Source organism: Somniosus microcephalus, chromosome 20 (assembly GCF_052327205.1).
Source record: "Somniosus microcephalus isolate GS21.2 chromosome 20, FLI_Smic_1.0, whole genome shotgun sequence".
Taxonomy (NCBI): domain Eukaryota; kingdom Metazoa; phylum Chordata; class Chondrichthyes; order Squaliformes; family Somniosidae; genus Somniosus; species Somniosus microcephalus.
Genome location: NC_141006.1, coordinates 18,868,810 through 18,882,384, shown reverse-complemented (window position 1 = coordinate 18,882,384; position 13,575 = coordinate 18,868,810).

The window sequence follows — 13,575 nt, the reverse complement described above, 5'->3', positions numbered from 1 at the left end:
AGCTTCATGAGGGTCATCTGGGAGGGGTAAAAATGAAGAACTTAGCCAGAGCGTTTGTGTGGTGGCCGGGAATTGATAGAGAAATTGAAGAGATGACCAAGAGCTGTACAGGATGCCAGAAGGTCCAAAACGCCCCACCACAAGCCCCTCTACATCCATGGGAGTGGCCCTCATCTCCATGGCAAAGGGTGCACATTGATTTTGCTGGTCCCTTTATGGACTCGATGTTTTTAATTGCGGTGGATGCACATTCAAAGTGGCCAGAGGTAATAAAAATGTCCTCAACCACCACAGAAAAAACTATCACAGTCTTACGAACCATATTCGCCAGGAATGGGCTGCCTGAACAGATTTGCTCTGAGAATGGACCACAGTTTGTGTCTGAAGAGTTCCGGAGGTTCTTAAAGAGCAATGGTGTTAAGCATTACACATCCGCCCCATATCATCCAGCCACTAATGGATTGGCCGAGAGGTTTGTTCAAACATTCAAGAAGGCTTTCAAGGCAATGTGTAATGAAGATATACCCCTACAACACAAGGTGGATAACTTCTTGTTTGCCTACCGGAATGCGACACATGCGGTTACCAACCAAACTCCAGCCATGATGTTCTTCAATCGAAGACTACGATGCCGCTTGGATTTGATTAAGCCAAACGTCAGAAGAGATGTGGAGAACAGACAGTTTAAAAATATGAATGAAAGGCCGACCAGGAGTTTTAAGATAGGTCAACCAGTTTTGGCCCGGGACTACCGCACAGAGAAATGGCAGCCAGGAACGATCTGTACACGGCAAGGACCTCTAATGTATACCGTGGACGTTGGAGAGAGCATTGTAAGACGCCATGCTGACCAGATTCTAGAGTCACTGGAAAACGTCAACTCCACACCACGACCTGATACACCTGGCGATGAAACCGAAGTACCAACTGCATCTACCGCAGGATCGGTGATATTGGAAGCAGACGAACCAAACAACGACATTGATCCTGACTCAACCTTGCCAGAAGAACCTGATATCCCAAAGAGGCGTTATCCAGACAGAATCAGGAAGCCTCCTCAAAGACTGAACTTATAATTGTTTAACTTCAACCAATGTATCTAGCAACCGTAATTGTAATTGTAATTAGTTATTATTTAGTTGTTAAATGAATGTTATGTACTGTTTATCTAAAAGGGGAGGAATTGTTGTGTATGTACCTTTAAGGGAATAACTGGTCTCAGACTGCAGTACCGGCAGTGTCCACCCCTGTATAAAAGGCCCTAGCAGGCTTCTCTAGTTTCAGTTTCCAGGTTGTCTCCATTCAGTAAAGCTTTGTTATAATCAACTCCTGCAGTCCGTGTCTCAATTATACACGGACATAATAGCCAGCATTCTCGCCAAGGAGAGAACAGCTGTCAGTGTGCCGGGGGACCTTGATGTGTGGATCCCGAGTGGTAATTCCACCCAAGTTGAGAGATAGAGTACTCAATGAGCTTCATGAGGGTCATCTGGGAGGGATAAAAATGAAGAGCCTAGCCAGGGCGTTTGTGTGGTGGCCAGGAATCGATAAAGAAATCAAGGATATGACCAGGAGCTGCACAGAATGCCAGAGAGTCCAAAACGCTCCACCACAGGCCCCGCTACACCCATGGGAGTGGCCCTCATCTCCATGGCAACGGGTACACATTGATTTTGCTGGTCCATTTATGGACTCAATGTTTTTAATCGCCGTGGATGCACATTCGAAATGGCCAGAGGTCATCAAAATGTCCTCCACCAACACGGAGAAAACTATTGCAGTCCTATGGACCATCTTCGCCAGGAATGGCTTGCCAGAACAGATTTGCTCCGACAATGGACCACAGTTTGTGTCTGAAGAGTTCCGGAGGTTCTTAAAGAACAATGGTGTTAAGCATTGCACATCCACCCCATATCATCCAGCCACAAATGGATTGGCTGAGAGGTTTGTTCAAACCTTTAAAAAAGCAATAAAGGCGATATATAACGACAACATACCACTGCAACATAAGGTGGATAATTTCTTGTTTGCTTACCGGAATGTGACACATGCAGTCACTAACCAAGCTCCAGCCATGCTGTTCTTTAACCGAAGGTTAAGATGTCGCCTGGATTTGCTCAAACCAAATATAAGACGAGATGTTGAGAATAAGCAATTCCAGCACATCAATGAGAAACCAACCAGGAGCTTCAAGATAGGGCAACCAGTCTTGGCCCGCGACTACTGAACAGGAAAATGGCAGCCAGGAACGATATGCACACGGCAGGGACCACTAATGTACACAGTGGACGTTGGAGAGAGCATCGTGAGACGCCATGCTGACCAGATTCTAGAGTCACAGGAACAAGTCAAACCCATGCCACGATCATACGCACCTGGTGATGAACTCGATGTACAGATTGCGCCTACCTCAGAATCAGTGGTATTGGAAGCTGACGAACCAACCAATGACAATGAGCCAGAATCGACTCCGCCGCAAGAACAGGATACTCGAGAAAGGCGCTATCCAGACAGGATCAGGAAGCCTCCTCAAAGACTGAATGTATAAATGATTACTTTCAGCTGATGTATATAGTACAGAGAAAATTGTAATTGTAATTAGTTATTATTTTTAATTGTTAAATGAATGTTATGTACTGTTTATCTAAAAGGGGAGGTATTGTAATGTATGTACCTTTAAGAGAGGAACTATCTTTTACAGCCCCTGTATACTGCAGTACCAGTAGTGACCACACCTGTATATAACACCGTGTAGTAATTTGTACAGTTAGTTCCAGCATATCCTCTGTTCAGTAAACACCTGTTATTACCGTTCTCCTGCAGTCCGTGTGTTATTTATACGCGGACACTACAGTCGGAAGCTCATTTCGAGGTCAAATATGACACCAAGATTGCAAACATTCTGGTTCAGCCTCAGGCAGTTGCCAGGGAGAGTGATGGAGTCGGCAACTAGAGAACAGAGTTTGTGCATGACCTTACACTCTCCGCAGTGTCAGGCTTGGCTCAGTGGTGCATTCTTGCATCTCAGTGTCAGAAGGTTGTGGGTTCAAGCCCTACCACAGAGATTTAAGTACGTAATCTAGGCTGACACTTCAGTGCCATACTGAGGGAGTGCTGCACTATCGGAGCTCTCCTGGCCAACATTTATCTCTCAACCAACATCATTAATAAAGTGATTATCTTATCATTTATCTCATTGCTGTTTATGGGGCCTTGCTGTGGATAAATTGGCCTCCACATTTCCCTACATTGAAACAGTGACTACACTTCAAAATAAAAGGACTTAATTGGCTGTGAAGTGTTTTGGGATGTCATGAAGTTGTTAAAGGCGCTAAAGAACATAACCACTATGCAACCAAAGTAATGGGTACAGTGGTGGTGTGGTTATGTTACTGGACTAGTAATCCAGAGTCCTGGGCTAATTGTCCAGAGAACGTGAGTTCTCTGAGAAGATTGAGCAGATTAGCTTTCTGGGGGTTATATATTTTCAGACAATGTTTGGCTTCACCGGCTTGACATTGTTCATTATCATCCTGCAGCACATCCCAATCTTCAGACGTTGTTTGATTCTTTAGGCCTTTCTGAAAGTAGAATTCTTAAGGCTGATAAATAGAAGCTGATCAAGTGCATCCAGGAGTTAGACCCAATGGTGTTGAACTGAATGCTGCCTTTTTTTATTAATGACATTGATGCGCTATCAATTACTCATAAAAGACTGAGAGTTAGAAGAGTAACTAAAGGCTTTTATTAACAACAGAATGGAGGTCTGCCTCGAGTGGTCGACCGGTCCAGGATACAAAGGGCTGGGGAGCAGTCACCTTTATACTAGGACCTGTGGGAGGAGTCAGCCGAGGCATGTCCAGGCATGTACACAGTGGAATACAAACAGGACAAACAGGAATACAAACAGTGGTTTACCACAGACATAAAATACGTCAAGGAGTGACAGGTTCTATCACCCAGAAATTGGAAGGATGGAAATATAATATTGCTGAGGCCTTGCCCCATTCAGTCTGGTGAGATTTCCACTGCAATCTGGATAATGAGAAAATTGACTGATGAGGCAAGGAAATATCGTTGAGTGGATTAATTTGACACAAGCTTGTTCATCTTGGGCACAGTCGGAGCAGTTAATATAACCAATACATTCGTCTGGAGAAGATTCAAAGCTACACTTCAAATCTTACTAATCTACCACAGCTTCAGGAAAAGGTGACAGAGGCCCCAAAAAGCTGATGACTCAAGAACGGCCCTGATGATAAACCAATGACGTGAAAGTAAGTTTTCACATGAATTTGTACTTTAAGCTGTCGGTGTACCCGAAATTTCTTCACTTGCATTGGAAAAAAACAAAAGTACATAAAAGGCTGAAGTGAGAAATGGAACGTTGGAACTGTGAGACCAAAAAAGGCCAAGGTCCATCTAGACGACTTATACCATCCTGCATGACACAACGATAATGGCCAACATTTATGGTTCATGTCTAGGCCTCAAGAGCAGTGACCCCGCTAAGGTGCGTGCGCGCACATGGCCGCGCAGTAATCTGAAAGCTCCCGCGCAGGCCGCTCACCGGCTTTTACACTGTAAATACCGCACATGCGCAGAAATTTAAAGGGACCGCGCATTAAAAGATACAGGCCACACAGAACAAAGCACAGCTTGCAGGGAACATTGCACTAGAGACACACTAACCAGGACAATTTTGACCGGTTATGTTGGAAGTTAGCCTGGCTCAGTGGTAGCACTCAGAAGGTTGTGGGTTCAAGCCCCACTCCAGGGTTTGAACATGTAATGTGGGCTGACACTTAGTACTGAGGGGGTGCTTGCACTGTCAGAGGTGCCGTCTTTCAGATCAAATGTTAAACTGAGGCCCTGTCTGCCCACTCAGGTGAACATGAAAGATCTCATAGCTCTATTGGAAGAAGAGCAAAGTTCTCCAGGTGTCCTTGCCATCATTTATCCCTCAATCAACACCGCCAAAAACAGGGTAGTTTATATACAGAATAGGGGATACCCGGGAGTGTGTTGCAGGTTAGAATCTAATCGAGGGGTTTGGGTGGTTTATAACAGAATGAAGGGATAACTGGGAACAAGTTACACGCTGTGTAATTGAGGGTTTCGGAAGGTTTACATAAAAATCCTGTTCTTGTGCCAAGAAAGGCTGAGAGCCTGGCAAAGCTCGCTTAGGCTACACTCAGCTTACTGCGATCAAGTCAATGGCCTTCAATGATATCTCTGGTCCTAAAATACCCTTCCCTTCATTTCAATAGTGTTGTATAGATTGGGGATATTATGGTCTGGATGGTGTTGTATAGATTGGGGATATTATGGTCTGGAGGGTGTTGTATAGATTGGGGATATTCTGGTCTGGATGGTGTTGTATAGATTGGGGATATTATGGTCTGGAGGGTGTTGTATAGATTGGGGATATTATGGTCTGGAGGGTGTTGTATAGATTGGGGATATTATGGTCTGGATGGTGTTGTATAGATTGGGGATATCATGGTCTGGATGGTGTTGTATAGATTGGGGATATTATGGTCTGGATGGTGTTGTATAGATTGGGGATATTATGGTCTGGATGGTGTTGTATAGATTGGGGATATTATGGTTTGGATGGTGTTGTATAGATTGGGGATATTATGGCCTGGATGGTGTTGTGTAGATTGGGGATATTCTGGTCTGGATGGTGTTGTATAGATTGGGGATATTATGGTCTGGATGGTGTTGTATAGATTGGGGATATTATGGTCTGGATGGTGTTGTATAGATTGGGGATATTATGGTCTGGATGGTGTTGTATAGATTGGGGATATTATGGTCTGGGTGGTGTTGTATAGATTGGGGATATTATGGTCTGGATGGTGTTGTATAGATTGGGGATATTATGGTCTGGATGGTGTTGTATAGATTGGGGATATTATGGTCTGGATGGTGTTGTACAGATTGGGGATATTATGGTCTGGATGGTGTTGTATAGATTGGGGATATTATGGTCTGGAGGGTGTTGTATAGATTGGGGATATTATGGTCTGGATGGTGTTGTATAGATTGGGGATATTATGGTCTGGATGGTGTTGTATAGATTGGGGATATTATGGTTTGGATGGTGTTGTATAGATTGGGGATATTATGGTCTGGATGGTGTTGTGTAGATTGGGGATATTATGGTCTGGAGGGTGTTGTATAGATTGGGGATATTATGGTCTGGATGGTGTTGTATAGATTGGGGATATTATGGTCTGGATGGTGTTGTATCGATTGGGGATATTATGGTCTGGATGGTGTTGTATAGATTGGGGATATTATGGTCTGGATGGTGTTGTATAGATTGGGGATATTCTGGTCTGGATGGTGTTGTATCGATTGGGGATATTATGGTCTGGATGGTGTTGTATAGATTGGGGATATTATGGTCTGGATGGTGTTGTACAGATTGGGGATATTATGGTCTGGATGGTGTTGTATAGATTGGGGATATTATGGTCTGGATGGTATTGTATAGATTGGGGATATTATGGTCTGGAGGGTGTTGTATAGATTGGGGATATTATGGTTTGGATGGTGTTGTATAGATTGGGGATATTATGGTCTGGATGGTGTTGTATAGATTGGGGATATTATGGTTTGGATGGTGTTGTATAGATTGGGGATATTATGGTCTGGATGGTGTTGTATAGATTGGGGATATTATGGTCTGGATGGTGTTGTATAGATTGGGGATATTATGGTCTGGATGGTGTTGTATAGATTGGGGATATTATGGTCTGGATGGTGTTGTGCAGATTGGGGATATTATGGTCTGGATGGTGTTGTATAGATTGGGGATATTATGGTCTGGATGGTATTGTATAGATTGGGGATATTATGGTCTGGAGGGTGTTGTATAGATTGTGGATATTATGGTCTGGATGGTGTTGTATAGATTGGGGATATTATGGTCTGGATGGTGTTGTATAGATTGGGGATATTATGGTCTGGATGGTGTTGTACAGATTGGGGATATTATGGTCTGGATGGTGTTGTATAGATTGGGGATATTATGGTCTGGATGGTGTTGTATAGATTGGGGATATTATGGTCTGGATGGTGTTGTATAGATTGGGGATATTATGGTCTGGAGGGTGTTTTATAGATTGGGGATATTATGGTCTGGATGGTGTTGTATAGATTGGGGATATTATGGTCTGGATGGTGTTGTATAGATTGGGGATATTATGGTCTGGATGGTGTTGTATAGATTGGGGATATTATGGTCTGGATGGTGTTGTATAGATTGGGGATATTATGGTCTGGATGGTGTTGTATAGATTGGGGATATTATGGTCTGGATGGTGTTGTATAGATTGGGGGTATTTTGGTCTGGATGGTGTTGTATAGATTGGGGATATTATGGTCTGGATGGTGTTGTATAGATTGGGGATATTATGGTCTGGAGGGTGTTTTATAGATTGGGGATATTATGGTCTGGATGGTGTTGTATAGATTGGGGATATTATGGTCTGGATGGTGTTGTATAGATTGGGGATATTATGGTCTGGATGGTGTTGTATAGATTGGGGATATTATGGTCTGGATGGTGTTGTATAGATTGGGCATATTATGGTCTGGATGGTGTTGTATAGATTGGGGATATTATGGTCTGGATGGTGTTGTATAGATTGGGGGTATTTTGGTCTGGAGGGTGTTGTATAGATTGGGGATATTATGGTCTGGATGGTGTTGTATAGATTGGGGATATTATGGTCTGGATGGTGTTGTATAGATTGGGGATATTATGGTCTGGATGGTGTATAGATTGGGGATATTATGGTCTGGATGGTGTTGTATAGATTGGGGATATTATGGTCTGGATTGTGTTGTATAGATTGGGGATATTATGGTCTGGAGGGTGTTGTATAGATTGGGGATATTATGGTCTGGATGGTGTTGTATAGATTGGGGATATTATGGTCTGGAGGGTGTTGTATAGATTGGGGATATTATGGTCTGGATGGTGTTGTATAGATTGGGGATATTATGGTCTGGATGGTGTTGTATAGATTGGGGATATTATGGTCTGGATGGTGTTGCATAGATTGGGGATATTATGGTCTGGATGGTGTTGTATAGATTGGGGATATTATGGTCTGGAGGGTGTTGTATAGATTGGGGATATTATGGTCTGGATGGTGTTGTATAGATTGGGGATATTATGGTCTGGAGGGTGTTGTATAGATTGGGGATATTATGGTCTGGATGGTGTTATATAGATTGGGGATATTATGGTCTGGATGGTGTTGTATAGATTGGGGATATTCTGGTCTGGATGTTGTTGTATAGATTGGGGATATTATGGTCTGGATGGTGTTGTATAGATTGGGGATATTCTGGTCTGGATGGTGTTGTATAGATTGGGGATATTCTGGTCTGGATGGTGTTGTATAGATTGGGGATATTATGGTCTGGATGGTGTTGTATAGATTGAGGATATTATGGTCTGGAGGGTGTTGTATAGATTGGGGATATTCTGGTCTGGATGGTGTTGTATAGATTGGGGATATTATGGTCAGGAGGGTGTTGTATAATTTGGGGATATTATGGTCTGGATGGTGTTGTATAGATTGGGGATATTCTAGTCTGGATGGTGTTGTATAGATTGGGGATATTATGGTCTGGATGGTGTTGTATAGATTGGGGATATTATGGTCTGGATGCTGTTGTATAGATTGGGGATATTATGGTCTGGATGGTGTTGTACAGATTGGAGATATTATCGTCTGGATGGTGTTGTATAGATTGGGGATATTATGGTCTGGAGGGTGTTGTATAGATTGGGGATATTATGGTCTGGATGGTGTTGTATAGATTGGGGATATTATGGTCTGGATGGTGTTGTATAGATTGGGGATATTCTGGTCTGGATGTTGTTGTATAGATTGGGGATATTCTGGTCTGGATGGTGTTGTGTCGATTGGGGATATTCTGGTCTGGATGGTGTTGTATAGATTGGGGATATTCTGGTCTGGATGGTGTTGTATAGATTGGGGATATTATGGTCTGGATGGTGTTGTATAGATTGAGGATATTATGGTCTGGAGGGTGTTGTATAGATTGGGGATATTCTGGTCTGGATGGTGTTGTATAGATTGGGGATATTATGGTCTGGAGGGTGTTGTATAATTTGGGGATATTATGGTCTGGATGGTGTTGTATAGATTGGGGATATTCTGGTCTGGATGGTGTTGTATAGATTGGGGATATTATGGTCTGGATGGTGTTGTATAGATTGGGTATAATGGTCTGGATGCTGTTGTATAGATTGGGGATATTATGGTCTGGATGGTGTTGTACAGATTGGAGATATTATGGTCTGGATGGTGTTGTATAGATTGGGGATATTATGGTCTGGATGGTGTTGTATAGATTGGGGATATTATGGTCTGGATGGTGTTGTATAGATTGGGGATATTATGGTCTGGAGGGTGTTGTATAGTTTGGGGATATTATGGTCTGGATGGTGTTGTATAGATTGGGGATATTATGGTGTGGATGGTGTTGTATAGATTGGGGATATTATGGTGTGGATGGTGTTGTATAGATTGGGTATATTATGGTCTGGAGGGTGTTGTATAGATTGGAGATATTATGGTCTGGATGGTGTTGTATCGATTGGGGATATTATGGTCTGGATGGTGTTGTATAGATTGGGGATATTATGGTCTGGATGGTGTTGTATAGATTGGGGATATTATGGTCTGGATGGTGTTGTATAGATTTGGGATATTATGGTCTGGATGGTGTTGTATAGATTGGGGATATTCTGGTCTGGATGGTGTTGTATAGATTGGGGATATTATGGTCTGGATGGTGGTGTATAGATTGGGGATATTCTGGTCTGGATGCTGTTGTATAGATTGGGGATAATCTGGTCTGGATGGTGTTGTATAGATTGGGGATATTATGGTCTGGATGGTGTTGTATAGATTGGGGATATTCTGGTCTGGATGGTGTTGTATAGATTGGGGATATTATGGTCTGGAAGGTGTTGTATAGATTGGGGATATTATGGTCTGGATGGTTTTGTATAGATTGGGGATATTATGGTCTGGATGGTGGTGTATAGATTGGGAATATTATGGTCTGGATGGTGTTGTATAGATTGGGAATATTATGGTCTGGATGGTGTTGTATAGATTGGGGATATTATGGTCTGGATGGTTTTGTATAGATTGGGGATATTATGGTCTGGAAGGTGTTGTATAGATTGGGAATATTATGGTCTGGATGGTGTTGTATAGATTGGGGATATTATGGTCTGGATGGTTTTGTATAGATTGGGAATATTATGGTCTGGATGGTGTTGTATAGATTGGGAATATTATGGTCTGGATGGTGTTGTATAGATTGGGGATATTATGGTCTGGATGGTTTTGTATAGATTGGGAATATTATGGTCTGGAAGGTGTTGTATAGATTGGGGATATTATGGTCTGGATGGTTTTGTATAGATTGGGGATATTATGGTCTGGATGGTGGTGTATAGATTGGGAATATTATGGTCTGGATGGTGGTGTATAGATTGGGAATATTATGGTCTGGATGGTGTTGTATAGATTGGGGATATTATGGTGTGGATGGTGTTGTATAGATTGGGTATATTATGGTCTGGAGGGTGTTGTATAGATTGGAGATATTATGGTCTGGATGGTGTTGTATCGATTGGGGATATTATGGTCTGGATGGTGTTGTATAGATTGGGGATATTATGGTCTGGATGGTGTTGTATAGATTGGGGATATTATGGTCTGGATGGTGTTGTATAGATTTGGGATATTATGGTCTGGATGGTGTTGTATAGATTGGGGATATTCTGGTCTGGATGGTGTTGTATAGATTGGGGATATTATGGTCTGGATGGTGGTGTATAGATTGGGGATATTCTGGTCTGGATGCTGTTGTATAGATTGGGGATAATCTGGTCTGGATGGTGTTGTATAGATTGGGGATATTATGGTCTGGATGGTGTTGTATAGATTGGGGATATTCTGGTCTGGATGGTGTTGTATAGATTGGGGATATTATGGTCTGGAAGGTGTTGTATAGATTGGGGATATTATGGTCTGGATGGTTTTGTATAGATTGGGGATATTATGGTCTGGATGGTGGTGTATAGATTGGGAATATTATGGTCTGGATGGTGTTGTATAGATTGGGAATATTATGGTCTGGATGGTGTTGTATAGATTGGGGATATTATGGTCTGGATGGTTTTGTATAGATTGGGGATATTATGGTCTGGAAGGTGTTGTATAGATTGGGAATATTATGGTCTGGATGGTGTTGTATAGATTGGGGATATTATGGTCTGGATGGTTTTGTATAGATTGGGAATATTATGGTCTGGATGGTGTTGTATAGATTGGGAATATTATGGTCTGGATGGTGTTGTATAGATTGGGGATATTATGGTCTGGATGGTTTTGTATAGATTGGGAATATTATGGTCTGGAAGGTGTTGTATAGATTGGGGATATTATGGTCTGGATGGTTTTGTATAGATTGGGGATATTATGGTCTGGATGGTGGTGTATAGATTGGGAATATTATGGTCTGGATGGTGGTGTATAGATTGGGAATATTATGGTCTGGATGGTGTTGTATAGATTGGGGATATTATGGTCTGGATGGTGGTGTATAGATTGGGGATATTATGGTCTGGATGGTGGTGTATAGATTGGGGATATTATGGTCTGGATGGTGTTGTATAGATGGGCTTGGGCTGACTTGAGCTCCATCAGCTCAGCAGAAGAGCTGAGCCACAGGAGCCAGGAAAGGAGTTTTAGATGTTGCCGCACAAGCGCGGGTTAGCAGGTATGCTGCTGCCACAGGGGAATGTAACAGGCTGAGTAATTCAGGACGTTATTGAAAAAGGCTGCTGTACAAATAGACTCGCAGTCCACCGTAACAGTCATTACTGAGAGCAGCTAATGATGTCCAAAGTAACTAGTGTGTCAATCACATCGCTGCTATTGGAGAGCTCATCAATACCCATCAGAAATCACCATCTGGACTGTGAAAATACTTGGATTTTTTTTAACACAAGCAGCAATTTACCAGTGGTATTTACACTGCTTCCAGACTGGGCAAACAGCCTTGTTCCCAATCTATGAGAATGTGGCTGTCTGCAATTACCCAATTCTGTTTGGACAGGAATCTTTAGAGGCCAGTCTGAAAGTTAATATCAGAGAACAAAGTAGACACTGTTTGAGGTCTTGACTAGCGCACATAAAAAGGCTCCTTTGCCTCACTTTTCATCACCCATTCCACCTCTTCTTCTATATGTCAATATTTACTGTTACAAGGCTGTATTACTGGGACATTTCTATATTATTCCACAATGACACAGCTGGTTTAGTTTGTCTGAAACTGAAAAGTACAAGGTCCTTTGTGAAATTCTTGGTGATCGACGCTGCTCGTTTCAGTTACATTTGAGACCTGTTCACAATTGCCTGCAGTCTTAGGTATTCAGCCATGTCAGCCATGTCTCAGTGGGCAGCACTCTCTAGGTGGGAGGGGCTAGGAGTGAGCCAGGTGTTACTGGTTGCCTAATTGCAGCTGGGAGTTGGAGGGAGTTTTGTAAAAAGTTGGTGGTGGGTTTTGGGGTGTTGTTTTCAGGTTTTAGGGGCTTTTTGGCCCACAAAATACAGCCAGATGGCTGCTGAGGGGTCCGGAGTGCTGGGCCCCTCAGAGGACAATATTCCCGAGAGGAATTTAATTAGGGAAGAAACTGTGGTGGGAAGGGGAAAAAAAGGCCCAAAGATTCGGACCGGGACCTCAGGCGGTTTGGTAAAGAAAATACGGTGGTGGTGCAGTGTGAAGATAAGAAGATTCGAGCCTGGGATATAATCCAGGCGGTTCATGAGGACTGTGGTGACGGAAGCTGCTTTCCCTGCCGACCAAAGCCGAATGTGTGATTTGAGGTGACGGTCAGTGGCCGTGAGGAGGTGGAAAAACTGCTACTCAGTCTGAAAGTTGGTGAGAATTTCTTGGAGGTGACTCTGCTATATTCAGAGCAGGTGGTGGTTGTAGTGTATGTACCTTTAAGAGAGAACTACCTTTCCAGCTCCTGTATACTGTAGAACCAGCAGTGACCACACCTGTATATAAGCCTTGAGCATGCCTCTGTACCCCCAGTCTTGAGACTACCCCACTCCAGTAAATACCTGTTGATTGTTAAGTTACAGCATCCGTGTAGTTATTGAAAAACATCATACTCTCAGAATCACGGATCTAACAGTGGCGACGAGTGTCGATTCGAATCTACCTGCAACTCTGCATTTCCCTTCGAGAGGATTCGCTCCGGGAGGGCGGTGGAAGAAAGTCGAGGCCAGAAGCACGGGCGTCGACCACGAGCAACCGCCCAGTCGTCCGGCAGAGAGTGAACATCGCAGGGGAGGCTGTGGAGAGCCAGGCTTGGTTCCCCAGCCATGACGATCAGCAACAGACTGATGACAGGTACAGTGCAGACCCTTCCCGGACAGCGGCGGCTGGAGCCGACCGACGGCAGAGAAAAAGCCGAGCAGCGTCGACGGG